The 15,597-nt window shown below is 38.4% G+C and overlaps 1 protein-coding gene across 2 annotated transcripts in view; it reads right to left on the bottom strand.

Annotated features, from left to right (window-relative positions):
- LOC135697546 (ankyrin-3-like) overlaps nt 1-15,597 on the bottom strand; it is a 190,139-nt gene that overhangs the window by 91,523 nt on the left and 83,019 nt on the right. The window lies entirely within an intron of this gene.

Below are 15,597 nucleotides of genomic sequence, written 5' to 3'. Positions count from 1 at the left end.
TATCTTTTGGTTAAAATTTGACAGATGAAAGTTATCGAGGAACCCTGCTATCCGAGCATGGTTATTTCTGACAGACAAGAAGTTAAATTTTGACAACCGTGGGTCGAAAACCGGTCGATCGACACACGGGGATTTTCGAACATTGAAAATAACTTTCGAAATGTCACTTTTAACCACGAGTTAAATTTAACTCGGCTAATGGTTCACAGCTTAAGGATGTGTATCACTTAAATTTGATGCTTCGAAAATACATAATAATGTTCGAAAATCCCCCTGTTGTTGATCGTCCGATTTCCAAGGAGAATTTTGTCAAAATTGATTCCTGGTCTGACAGAAAGAAGTATGGTACAGGTTTATTTGAAAATTTTCCATCTGCCAAATTTAAGTGAAGATTCATCAAATAGAACACAGCCTAAGGCTGTGAACCATTTGCCGAGTTAAATTTAACTCGTGGTTAAAAGTGGCATTTTGAACGTTTTTCTCTATGTTCGAAAATCCCTGTGCTGTCGATCGACCGGTTTTCGAGAAGAACTCAACCACGATTGTCAAAATTTAACTTCTTGTCTGTCAGAACTAACCACGCTTGGATAGCAGGGTTAATCAATAACTTTCCATCTGTCAAATTTTAACCAAAAGTTAAAATAATCCACCAAATGGTTCAGAGCCTTAGAAACGTACGAATAAGTTAGGAAAAGTAGGCTGATCGCGCATGGATAGGACCCGATTTGTACGTTGTTTGATAATTAAATGAAACGAGAACGATTATTTGACCGTCCTGCCATGGCGGAGGTATGAGAACTATAAACGTTTATTTATTGTAACATAACAAGGAAACTACAAAACAAGCAATGACAATGATACGGAGACAAGTGGTGACATCTATGGGTAGGTACAGTAGGTACTTTATGTTAAGGGTAGAGGCAGTAGTAGCAACAATCAATACGAAACTAACGATTTTAAATTGGCTCACCACTTGACTAGCCTATTGGTCCCAAGCAAACGATTAACGTACCCTATTCTAGTCGAAATTCTAGTACTACGCAATGTTTGTTTTGATTCGCTATGTTTGACAGATAAAATGAGGGGTTATTGGTTTTTCCTATGTTTCGAGGGGTGATTCGACAAGCTTGGGACCGAAGATAGTACCAGAGGTGAGCCAAAAAGTTGAGCACGTTTCTTCGGAACCTACTTGTCTTAGAGTTACCTCTATGGTAGTAGCAACAATCAATACGAAACTAACGATTTTAAATTGGCTCACCACTTTAGTAGCCTATTGGTCCCAAGCAAACGATTAACGTACCCTATTCTAGTTGAAATTCTATTACTACACTATGTTTGTTTTGATTCGCTATGAAAGTTTGACAGATAACATCAGGGGTGTGTGGATTCATGCAGAACATGCAGGGGTGAGTGAAATAGCTTGGGACTGCTTGGGACCGTTGTTCTGGTACTGAGTGAGCCAAAAATAATAATGATTTTCTTCGGGACCCAGTGGTCTTAGAGTTACCTCTATGGTAGTAGTCGTCTGCACGAACATACTTCCCCCAAAAACGAGTTTTTTTTTTATATTTGACTTGATGACAGTGAATTTGCTGTTATCTGTTGCACATTCTGTGATGATAAGCAAGCTGATTGTTTTCCATTGTTGACCGATGAAAAGAGTGTGCACTGTTGTTAACACGTAGTCTATTGAGTATCCGACGTAGACACTAGTCCGTTGAAATTGAGCATCTGCTGCTAGCCAAATACTGTGCAGTCTGCAGCAGTACCATAGGGTGAGCTAGACCCGATGCGAGATGCTCTGCCAGATGGCTACTGTAAAGCCACACCCTCGTAGCCGGCAGCGTAGTGAAATCCTCGATAGCACTGGTGTTAAATCGCAACAAGTGTTCGATATTTTGCGATCGGTCACTTTCACAACGGTTCGCGCAACTGGTCACGGCACCATTATGATCGCGCATTGATAGGACCCGATTTGTACGTTGTGTGATAATGAAATGAAATGAGAACTATTATTTGAAAGTCCTGCCATGACGGAGGTATGAGAACTATACACGTTTATTTATTGTAACATAACAAGGAAACTACAAAACAAGCAATGACAATGATACGCACAGATAAAAATTCTGAATTTTAATAGTGATGTAAACATTCATTCACGTAAACTTGTATTTCATTTCACGCAACCGAGCAACTTGTAAACAATGTTGTTGTTATTCGTGTAGCTCAGCATTACTCAACCATCTCGAAAAACGGTTCTTTTGAGGACCACCATAAGTTATTGTTGTTTAAGAGTAATTTTCATTGAACGTTCGCCTTGTTGCCAGCCAATTCACCCTCAAAACTCTTTGATAATGTACCCAGCAACCAAACGTTTGTGGTAAAATGCGTAACAGTATTGAAGTGGTACATAAAAATTCTCGCAATGACCGAATACCACATGACCTTTTCATTTAATTCATTTTGTCATCAGAAAACGAGGCGTTTCCGTGATGGGAAACAGTTGTTTTCCAAACACAGTCACCGAATATTGATACCGAGCACGTAATCCTACGCCAAATCTACGGTAGCGTCTTGGATACAACCTCTTACTTTTTTTTAACAAAATGAATCGTGATGAACATTTCAGCACTGAAAGAGGAAACATTTCAAAACAAACTGCTGTCAAAACATTCCGTATCCGACCACTAGGAGCACTGCAGTAAATTAACAGTGCGTCCAGATATTAAATGACTCAAGCTTTAAACCAGCACAGTTTTATGACTCGATCACAATAAAACACACGTTGGCCAAACAGGAATGTAAACAAACTTTATTAGAGTCATGGGGATTCCAATACTCCTGGCTCAGAGCTTTAGTGGACACCAAATGAGAAATAGCAATAGCAATGTTGCACTTTGGAAAATTGCTTGTAAAATAAAATCGACTGAATCCGCAGTCGTAATTAATTTTCAAAAATTCAAAAGCTTTTTTTCGCTCAGTCCAAAATTACGTTCATGGAAATGTGTTTATTGCATTCTACTTGCCTGCCGTGAACACATTTTATTTGACAGAATTTCGGTTTTAAGCGAAAAAACTGAATTTTGATTTCCAAAAATTAATGACGTCCCTTTTCCCCTTAATCATATTCACTAATGATTATTAATTTAGGATTATTAATTAATCGTAATCATTACTCATTAATCATAGAAATCATTGTGTTATTCATTAATCACAGTCATAAATATATATTTATTCATTAATCATATTCATTAATTATAGAATATTAAAATGTAATCATAGAAAAATTAATCATTATTTGGGAGCCTTTAATTGTGATCATTAACGTTCTGGAATATTCACTGTGCTTACTTTTGAGTGGCATTGTCCTTTCGGCCTTTTGTCCTTTCAAACTTTTGTCCATACGACCTTTTGTCCCTAAGCCCAAACATAGCAGAAATCATTAATCATATTAATTAATGGCTGTTAATGTAGGTTTATTCACTAATCATTATCATTAATCATAGAAATAATTGTACATTCATTAATCATAGTCAAGATAGATTATATTATATAATCATAGAATATCAAATTTGAATCATAGAAAAGTGAATCATTATCGCTCTGGTATATAACTACTTTATTAGAAATAATTACAGTGATTATATTAGAGATAAACCTGCCATTTCACCTTCCCCGCGCCCCGGTGTACCTTACCTATTCCAGAGCTATCATACGGCTTACCTTGGACAAGTTCACTATCATGTGAGCAGTGGAATGGAAAATCGATACCCTGCATCGGAATATGCAAATTAGTATACTGTTAGCCCAATCTCAGTTCCATGCTGCTCGACATTACATGCCTGCATGGGTTGAGATTGATCGCGATTTACGTAACCATGTTTGAAAATTGCGCAGGAGGATGCGGTTCGAATTTCAAATTTTATTCTGTTTGTGTTGGCTTGAGATCAAAAGTTCACTGCTGAAAGAGTTACATGCTGATGGAAGTTCCTAGAAATAAATCATCCCTGCATGCGGAAAATCACTTTTCCGGGCAGTTTCCACCCGTTCATCGCCGTAGCAATTTCCTAATGGACTTGGTTATGCTTGCCTGAAAATAACCATCCTGACAGGATAGAGCAAGCTAGCTATAAAATGCTACGTTAAGGGCCGAGCAGGAGCAGGTCTCTCCGTGGGTATTTTAGTGTATTTTCCCACTTCAATGCTTCCTCCCTACCGTGGTCCGTTCTAGTCAGTAGGAGGAAATGGTGTAGAACGCGCCTTTTGGTGTAATATGGCCAACAGCAATTGTTCGTGGACTTTTCAAACACAATTGAATGGTTTTTCAATCAGGACTGGGCTGGTGGGCTGCTGATCTATCATTTGGTGGAATTTTCATATTAATTACTTGGTAGAAGTCGATGGTCATTAGGGTGGTTCAAAATATCGGTTTTGCTCCACCAGGCTCAACCGATTCTACCGATTCTATGAGTACCGATATCGAACTCTTCCGTTGATTGTCACAGCCAAGGACTAGAACGATGAGAACAAAAAGTTCATTTATCCCATAGTAATTTCCATATAAACTTCAAAGGGACAGTGCAGTATAAGTTCGCTCAAATACTGAACTCAAATTATGGAAGAACTGCCCGGATCTTATTTGAAATTGATAGAGCTTGGTGTAGCAAAATCGATATTTTGAACCACCTTAATGGTCATATTACCCCACTGACGCGTATTACATCCAGTTCCCCTACCATAAAACTCCTCTATCTTCTGTTTTTCTTTTCCACCCACGACGCACAGAGGAGTAACTAGGACAACAATCTGGCCAATATTATTTACTACTGTTTTGAATGATGTTAATTTAATTAGTAGTAATAATTGATTTAGAGTTGCATTGGAACAAAAACTTAAAAAAAAATATTGGGATAAATAAGCCAAATTTAAATTTAAAATGATGAAAAATATAGAGTTTTCAAATGGCTCGAAAATGCCGGTTCGGATAAGTTCTCACCACTAATGTGTTCATAACAACTTGAAGTTTCATTCGTTTATAGGATCTTTGATCGAATCTCACAAGATTCGATAATTTTTTAACAATGACAAAGTACAAAAAACACTTAAAAATCATATTTTATTAAATTTCTTTAAAACATGCTACGGCAACTAAATTTTAAGATCTTTATCGATCAACTAGTTTGCATTAATAACAAGTAACTCATTTTCCGAGAAAAAAATACCCATTGATCATTTTGTTTAACTATGTTTTTTTAAATTATTTATAAGGCTCAATCGAATTAACTTTATAGAGCCGAGGCTTCTTTTTCACTATACAACACATCTTAAAACTATAGTCAAAAGGTACAACACAATAAACACTTTATCTCCCGTTATCCAAAAAGCCTCCTGCATTAGAACGGGAGCCGCTTCCAGTGGTTTCATTGTATGGTAGTATAGCCAACGAGGGACAGAGCGCTTCCATTGCAGCAATGGACGCAAAACGTCGTCAACACTCACACACTTATCACGAAACAGTTGCTTTCCAAAGCCGACGACGCATCAAGTCCCCGGGAAGGTGACAGATAACCTTAGTTTCACGTACCAACTTGCAAATAGTACCGTATGCGTGATAATGTTTGCACCATCGTACAAATTAGGTTCCCGTTTCACCTGTGCATACAATGCCTTGGTTTTCTTTGCATGCACGTAACCTATAGCTCATACCGTAGTAGGTTGTGTATAAAAGAAAATGATTTACTTAGTTTGACAGTTGCACCATAGAGGTAACTCTAAGACCAGAAGGTCCCGAAGATACGTGTTCAACTTTTTGGCTCAGCTCTGGTACTATCTTCGGTCCCAAGCTAATCGATGCACCCCTCGAAACATAAGAAAATCCATGAACCCCTCATTTTATCTGTCAAACTACCAAAGCAAATCAAAACAAACATAGTGTAGTACTAGAATTTTGACTAGAATGAGATACGTTAATCGTTTGCTTGGGACCAATAGGCTAGTCAAGCAGTGAGCCAATTTAAAATCGTTAGTTTTGAATTGATTGTTGGTTGCACCATGACGAAGTGGCAGCGTATTCGTGATTTGTCCCACGCGCAAATGTCGCAAAAAGACATTTCAATCGCCGTGGGAGTGTCCCGGTGGATCGTCAAAAGGGTTTTAGACCGAGAAAAGAAAGGACAACTATCCGCGAAGGTGGCCACAGGTCGTCCGAGGTTCGGGTGAATCCTGTGCGTTCAATAAGGAAAATGGCAAAGGAACACGGGATAAGTGACTTTACGGCACGGAAGATCGTAAAGGAAGATTGCGGGGCGGGGTCGAGGACACGAAAAAAAAAACTCACATGATTACCAACCGCATCCGGGAGCTACGAGTCGAACGATGCAAGAAAATCTTGAACTTCCTTAAGCGAAAAAATCCGGTAATGTTGTTCACCGACGAGAGCATGTTTACCGTCGATCCTGCATCAAATTCCAGAACCGACCGGTATATTAGTTTTCTTCCGATAAAAGACGTGGCCGACGAGCACAAGAACGTGTATCTGACCAAGCATCCTGCTAGCGTTATGGTGTTTGGATTGGTGGCTTCCGATGGCAAAAAAAATGGACCCGGTATTCATTCCGTGGATCAAAGAACAGTACGGTCCGAAGCCAAATGTTGTATTTCAACAAGATGGGGCTTCGTGTCAATCTTCGAACCACACTCAGAAGCAGCGAATCCAAACACATAAAGCAACCAACGATACAGACAAAACGGTTGCTACGACTACCATGACAAACTCGTTCTGTAACATAGCTCGATCCGAGTGGTAGAAGGATAATGATATATTGCTTGCCTGCTTTGTTGCAATATACACGGATGAGGACATAGCTTGATATGAATCGAGAAAAGACATAACAAAAAAAAAATCCCATTAACACACGTGTATCATCTTCGGCTTTACTTCGTGAAGCAGCTTGCCAACAATTTGCTCGTTTCCTTCTACCGCCCCGAGTGAGTTGTGTCGCACGGGCTGCTTGTCATGAAAATGAAGGAAGAAGATCTAGGCGAGTAAGAGAGGTGACACAGTCGGAAGAAGTGTTAGTTTGTTTACTAAAATGAACCGTCCATTTTGTTATGGCAAGGTTTGCTATAAGAAATGCTCCTCGTGTTTATTAGCGAAATTCACATCAAAGATTGATTAATTGCGTTGGAAATCAGTTTGGCACGGCATTTGTGACCAGCATACACCTTCCGGTCGTATGAAACAGGTCAAAAACTGTCCACATCCGCAGATAAAAATATTTGTTTTGAATTTCTGTATGGCAAAATAGTGAACTTTTCGTGAACATTAACGGCAAAGAACTCACCAACACTGGGAGACCGTGAGTTCCTGCCCACCTGTCTTAAAAACATGTCGGAAGAAGATTATATCATTATTACTTTCCACTTCTGACATAGCGTTATTATTCGGTTCGTTGATCGCTTGTCATTTTGTCATTTGGAGATATTTTTGATTCCTTGCTCAGAAGTGGTTGCAGGAACATCTTCCGTTCTGGGCGAAGGATATGTGGCCGCCATCCAGCCCTGATCTTAATCCGCTGGATTACTCAATATGGCGCGTCATGAAGGCCAAGGCCTGTTCTAAACGCCACTCGAGTACAGCAAGTCTCAGACAAACATTGACCCGTACCTGGAGAAAAATGGATCCAGACTACATTATTAGAACCTGCAGTGCATTCCGGAAGCATGTGGAGGCCGTAATTGCAGCAAGTGGAAGCTCGATCGATGATTAACATTGTTTAAGACTCTGAAAAACATCCCCCCTTTGAAAAAACTAAAAAACCCCTTTGAAAATAAATTATTAAAAAACTACAAAACGAAATTTTGGAGAATTTTTTTAATTTTGACATTGCTCAATGGTGCAAACATTATCACGCATACGGTTAATGTCGCCACACGATGTAAACAAAGGGATTGTCCTTCACCGCCGCAACGGTATTTCTCTATGGAAAACCAACTTTTTGTTTCACCATATGTGGATGTCAAACAACAGACAAGAAAGCCACATGAAAAGAGCTAATTTAAATTTTCGTGGTGAAACGAAATCGATCCATACAAATTGAATCGAGTTTCATCTTCTTATATCATCGAATGGCAATAAAAATACTTTCGTTTCTTCAGATATTTTTTGCTCTTGAATTTGATTATCCTTCAGATTATTGCTTTGAGCATAGTTGTGCAATAAAGGCTTGTCCTGGACCCGTAAAATAAAAAAATGTTTACTATCCCGTGTTTCTCTTATGGGATAAGTAAAGTAAACTGCTGATATTGAATATTAGTCAAATTACATGATATATTACATATTTAGCTTAATGCATTTAAGGCCTTCGAAAGACGCACAAAGTTCTCCACTGTACAATTTTAAGCTAGTACCTCAAATTGTACATTTTGCAGTACTAGCTGCATATACAGTATCTCCCTACTCCGGCTCCCCTTTATCCGACATCACGGTCTTTTATGGAGATTTTTTTTACATTGGTATCTTTGATTTTTATGGACTTGACACATTTATCAAATTTGTCGGATTAGCGGAGGAATACTGTAATAAGTACGCTGTTACTCGCTGCAAAACCATTATTGTTTTGTTCATCATGGACGATAACAGTAATAGCATCGAAATCACCGTTAGTATCCTCACATATTTTCGTTATAAAAATCATATATTTAAACTTTTGGTCCTGTTCTGCTCAAAGACACACGAGACTACAAAAAAAAGTTTCATAAACTGATTATGAATTGATTATTTTGTCAAGCTTCTGCATTCATGTTCCATCAGATGTCACAGCTGTTTTTTGCGGTGACATCTATCGGAAACTACACACAATCTGTTTTCCTATAACACTAGTTTACAGCATTTTAGAACTCGGTAAGGTTATGATCATTTCCAATGCAAAATCCTACGCTGAATTCAATGCCGTGGTCAAAAAAATTAAAGTAGAGCCATTTTTAAGATAAACAAAAATTTTGATTTTTTGAATTTTGGACAAAAGTACGATTACTAAAATGTCAATATCTTTGGAACTAGTGCACCAATTTTAAATCTTTTTTTTATGAAAATGAAGTTAAATAAATTTGCAATCGTTCACTAGAATATTATGTCTTAATTAAAAATTTAATTCCGAAGTCATTTAAAAATTTACAGCATTTTTTTTATTTTTCCTGCGAATTTTCCATAAAAAATCTTGTTTTAATCAACATTTTTAATGGGATAAAAAGATTAAAAAAATCATTCCATAACTTATTCTTAAAGTCCATTCAAAACCGAAGAAAATGAGCCTTTAATGGATGAAATCGGTTGGAAATTGTCGAAGTTATGAATTTTTTTGTAAAATCATGGAAATTGAATGTTCCAAGATTGGCCGTTGTCCCGCTCCTAGGTTCATGCACCACTTCCAGGAAGCCTTTCTGCGGACGTGTACGCATACGGTGCATTTCACTAACACTACCAGCTGTCACGCAAAATTAAATGGGATATTTTCAACAATATAATTTACGCTAGTGTTTGTGAGACCGCTCGGCGAGAACCTAACGCAACCAACTCAATTTGACAGCTTTCTTTCTTTAACATTGCTTAACGATGTATACGACAAAACGTGAATTCAAGTGTAAAAATGATCCTCAAAAGTTTTGTTACGCGTGTGGCAACTATATATTTACAAAATCGGTCAATTTCACTGCTTCGTTGCAAACTGCATACAGGCTTTATTTTAAAATTGATCCTGGAGACTTTGACGAACCGTGGATTCCAAAAGTATTATGTAGTTCGTGCAAAACATGCTTGGCTAGGTGGATGTCAGGCGCAAGGTAAATTGATTTTTTGAATAACTTTCATATAAACAATTTATGTACAGCATGGTAGTGCTTTGTTCTTTCCTGATCGACATTATCTTACTTAAACGGCGCCGGTGGTGTAGTGGTAAGCGTGATTACCTCTCACCCCAGCAGGCCTGGGTTCAATCCCAGTCGGCGCCGCTGGGATGTTCTGAGGCATAACATCTCTGATCACGCCTTCCTTCGGATGGGAAGTAAAGCCGTTGGTCCCCGGTTCATGAGTTGATGGGTCGATAGGTAGGGTCCAGGTGTGGGAGCTGCCTTCCTGGCACGTCGGTAGCATTGGTGCTCAGCACGGAAAAAAAAAAAAAAAAAAAATTATCTTGCTTCATCTATTTTTGATAAGTGTTAATGTCTTACTTACTAACTCACTTATTTGTTATCTGTCAGCTTATATTACATGATATAAGCCATAGTCTGTCCAGGGTATTAAACACATCCCAAAATATATAAAAAAATATTTAACGCGTTTAACTTCGTGCAGCATGTATTCAAGTATACAAAGTAAATCTATAAAAAAAAAGAAAATTTGGCCAGGACTTGTTCTAGCTACTCCTCTGTGCGATGGCGAGCATTTCCGTACTGCCAGAGAGCCGGACCGGACGGCAGTGGTGACGAAAGAAGGCAACTAAAAGTACGCTGATCCACTAAAAGTTTATCACATCTTTCCACGTCAAATGACGGTAGTAACTGGGAGGCTGGCGTTGAATTCAGCTGGAATGAGACCATGTGCCAAAAATCTTCCATTCGAGCTTTCCACCCTCCTCGGTGGGTGGGCAAAAATGACTGCTACATGTGCTGATTTGCATTTTTATTAGGAAATTCTGCTGAGTTGATATCTACGACTAGGGAACTTTGTTGGCACAGTGACAGTGAGAGACTTTTCTCATTTGGAAGCTGTTCAAATAGTACCAAGCAGCAAATGCGTATAAAGGAACGAACATTCACCTACTTTTGTGTGCCCGGAGAGGGGGAGGGCACTAGAACTAAGTGTTTTCATATTTATCGCTTACTTGACGAAATTGGTATGTCAATGAAGTTATCCAGTACCACACCATCCAGCATGTACTAATTTCTAGTACAGGAAGCCATCCAGTACCATACCATCCAACATGCATCATAAATCAACTATTGTATTCTTCACGGCGGAAATCGAGCAATTGTGCTACTTAAATAAACATACAAATCAAAACTTTCAACCATTAATGATATTACATATTTTTTAACCATATATGGGAAAACCAAGTGAAATACCATTCCAATTCTTCACCAAGAATATTCTAGAATATCAAAACAAGACATTGAAACATCATGGCTAATGGTTTCAAAATTGCCTGATTGATTTTTTCTTTTACTTCACAGAAGAGTGCTTCAAAGAAATTTGAAAATTCTTTTACAAATACTTGCTGGATGGGAATACTGAGCCAAATATAATTAAAGTGATTAATATAGTATACAGAAGTATGCGAATGCGTTTGAAAACTTCCTCATTTTTGATAGTAACAGTATAGTATATTAAAGAAAGACGAAGTCCTACGTCAAAACTGGTTTAAATCGCAAGAATGGCATCAAATTGTTGAAATTGATTTTTAAAATGCCCTGAAAACTCTCAAAATAATCTTGAAAACACCTAAATAACCAATAAATCCATAAAAACTAATGACTTGCCCAGGGATAAGATTTATATTTGTAACCTTTGGCGTAAGAGGCATGGATACAAACCATTACAACCCGTTCCTCTACCCTGTTATTACATAAACGATTTTAAAATAGCATAAAATTGCTTAATGTATGCAAAAATGCCAATACAGTCACGAAAACCGCCAGATAATTCTTGAATGTTGAAAGTAACATTTCTCACGAACGTCAAAATAAGGCTACAACAGCCAACAATGTTTTTTTTTTTTTTTTTTTTTGTAAAAATATTGTTTATTTAGTTTTTAATAATAAATAACACATTCAAACTTCTAGATTTAGAACAAACTCTAGCTCACCTACATCGATTCTACTATTAATATTGGCATTAATAAAGTTGATATATTTTATGAAAATTTTAAGTAAATTGATTCTTGTCTCTGTTGCAATTGTACCCAGGATCGGGCGTAGAAGGTCTTCGAAAGTAGGCCTTTGCCACCCACCGAGAGTCATCGTCATCCTTCGTTGCACGTACGCCCATGCCGCGGTTACTCGGGGGGACTCACTGAACTTGTGTTGCAAAGATTCGGTAACCACCATGCAGTGCTGACAAATATGGGTCGTTTTCACGATGATGTTCATCAGTCTGCGGTGCTCCGTTTTTTCATTCACTAACAAGTAGAGATCGCTGCGCTGGCTCGATGACAGTCTTCCTGATGAAATGTTTGCCCATATCTTCTTCCAGTTCAGGCCTGGCTGGTTCCGTTCCACTTTTGGTATCTCGGTTTGCTCCAGATAGAAGCGGTGAATTTGATCGCTGGTGGGGTTTTGTTGGATGTGGTGGGGATACAAGGAAAATTGCTGAGAGAGGAGTTTTAGGCAGGGAAGATCGGCAGGGAAAGGAATATTTTGGGCGAGAAGGGACTGATAGCGGGGAAGGGAATCGATCTCTTGAAGATGGCGATTGACGAGAAGCGCTTTGCACTTGATCGCTGGCAATTGCAGTTTTATTCCTCCATGCTCTTTACTGCGCGCCAGCTGCTGCATTGAGACACGTGCTGCCAATCCTCGAAACAGGAAAGTCCCCATTGTCGCTGTCAGCTTTGCCGTGTGGATACATTGCGGTGGTATTATGGAAGAGAGGTACCACACCTTCGCTGTGATGAAGGTGTTAAGTAATATTACCTTTTGCTGCATCCATATAAGCTGCCGAATTTTGTTGATTAGCGTATCCCAGTTTAGCTTCACCATCAGCCGCACTGAGTTTGCAAAAATAACACCCAGAACCTTCACCTTCCCTGTATTCTGTAGTCCTGGTATCATCAGTGGATCCCCATTGATGAATCCGACATCGATTGCCACTGTTTTATGGCGATTTAGTTTTGCCCCGGCAACGACTTCAAAGCAGTCGAACAGCTGAAAGATCCGTTCAATTGTTTGCGTTGATGTTGCTATCACCGTGATATCGTCAGCGTACGCAACGCAAAGATTACCGCTACACACACGCTCCACCCGTGTGAGGAGGGGATGGAGGTAGAGCACAAAGAGCAGCATCGACATCGGATCTCCCTGATGTACGGATCGTTCTATGCGGAACGACTGTGAAAGGTGCCCATTCACTAACAGTCGTGATGAAGAGGTATCGGCCACTCGAGAGAGCCAGCCGACGAAATCATGATTGATCCCCAGAGAGAGAAGGGTTCGATGAAGAAACTCATGAGAGACCCGATCAAACGCGTGATCTAGGTCGAACGAGATCAGCTTCCCTTTCTGTTTTCTTGCGATAAGCTGGGCCACACGATCCTTGAGCGAGAGTGTAGCTTGAAAAATAGAGCGGTCGGTGTTGGCGCATTTTTGAGCGTCACTCAGAACTCGATGTATCTGCAGCACGCGTTCCAAACGGGCCTTCATCATACGGCTAAGAATTTTATAATCGACGTTGAGCAGGCTAATCGGACGGTATGCTCTCGCTGTCCCATCGCCACCTCTCTTTTTGACCAGCACGATTGTGCCAGCGGTACGAAGTACAGCTCCTCCCGATAGATGACGTCGAATGTTCGTAGGTAGAACTCTACCGACAGGCCATCGGTACCAGGCGATTTTCGTTTCTGCGATGTTTGGATGGCATTTTTCAAATCTTCAATAGTGATCTGTGCCATTAAGCGTCCATTACACATGTCAATATATTGACAAACATCGTATTGTCAATTTTCCTTACAATATTATCAATACATAAATATTGACAACATTAATGGCAATACGCTAAAGCGCTCGTTACACGGGTAAATATATTGACAGAAAATTAACATACTGACAATATTATTGAAAATGTGATATTGATGACGATGGATTGATGACGAGTATTGTTGAACAACTGATTTTCATTTCTCTTTGTCAATATTCTTCCCCTACCCAAGAGGAGGGAGAACGTACGTCATTTAGATCGACTGACTCACAAGCACCTTCGCGCATGCAGCGAGATATGCAGTGTTGCCATCTGTTTAAATTTTCGTGTGTGATATGCAATCGATTTCAAACTAAATAAAAAAATGTATCTTTTTATAGTCACCAATCACCCAGGCTTCGTTTATATCAATGTACATTTTCTACCAAAGCACTAGCATAAGCATGTAATTTTTTTACTTTAAAATAAAATAAATACTATCAGCGTTTCACATACCTACATGTACCGTAAATTAATTATTATATGCATTCAAAGTGTTTTTTATGTTACTTCATACGCGAAGTTAACGATTTTCAGAGTTGGTTGGAAATGCTAACATGAAGCTTTAGTGTGATGATTTATTAGCTAGAGAATGATCTTTAGAAGAGGGTAGGTGCATGATTTTCATTTATGAATATTTACCAAAACATCAGCATGATAGTTTCTATTTGGGAAACTGCGTACCGTTAACGTGGGGTATTCCACACGTGTAGTAATTCCGCGCACTCGATTTGATTAAATTCTATCAATTTGGAAGTACATGTCCTGTGTATTTTCTGTGTCCTGTCAAAAAGTTACAATTTGGTATATGAATGACAAATCCGCGGATTTACAGCTCACGCAGAATAACCCACGTCACGAGACATCCTATGTTAATTAATAAACTATATGTGTGGTCATTAGTACAGTTTATATCACATTACTTTACATTGACTTTACTAATCATCAAAAGTAGTTTGCCAGAAAGTATAAGAAGATTTTCATCATGATAAAACAAGTGTACCATTATGATAAAACTAAGCATTATGGGGGTTACTCCGAGAGTCGAAGTGACTTTTGTATCTAGTGAAGTAAGAAAAGTCACGTCGTGGTAACGTCGAGGGCCACGCAATACAAAGAAGCGGTGCGTTGCAGTTAAAATGTAATCAAAAGTACTTAAAGTAATTAATGCGTTTTGAAGTAGTACTGACGGTAATTAAAACTATCTATCCGTAATTAATGTAATTAAAAGTATTGACAATGTAATTAATGTACTTTAATTACGAAATTTCGACTGTAATTAATGGAGTTAAAAAGTAGTTAATGTTCTACATTGTGTGATTAATGTAATTAAAGCAGCAGTTAATGGAATTAATTTAATTAGAGCCGTTGCCTGCGTTAGAGTTAAAGGTTATTGCGTGCCCCTAGGGTAACGTAACTCACCATTTGATTTGCATCCCACTTCACTAGTGACAAAAATCACTTCGACTCTCGGAATAACCTCTATGTTACCTCTATGGAATAACCCCCTATATGTATGGGTAACATTAGGTAAACATTATTGTTCTAACGAAACAGGAGAGTTCAGTGATATTAAAAATGCTATGCTATACCTATAACTAATGCTATAACTAATCACCTAGTTCTTACATCATTCTGAGAACTTAAGAGTAGACCTGGAATAGATCATTATTTAACACTATTTATTCTAAAAATCCTAAAAATTATTTTGAAAAAGGCAAGTATAAATAAATGTTGGGTGAAAGTTGGTTTCTATATATATCCATTAAACCAGGACTCCACTGTTTGGTAATTTTTGAACAACGGAGCTGTTCGGTAAAAGTTTACAAATCAGTGAAAAATTTAAAAAAAATTGGAAATTTATACCAAAA

This window comes from Ochlerotatus camptorhynchus, unplaced genomic scaffold, assembly GCF_037179485.1.
Source record: "Ochlerotatus camptorhynchus isolate MF236.1 unplaced genomic scaffold, CSIRO-AGI_Acam_v1.1 ptg000007l, whole genome shotgun sequence".
Taxonomy (NCBI): domain Eukaryota; kingdom Metazoa; phylum Arthropoda; class Insecta; order Diptera; family Culicidae; genus Ochlerotatus; species Ochlerotatus camptorhynchus.
Note: the sequence above shows the minus strand (reverse complement) of the source record. Positions and strands in the feature narration are given on the sequence as shown.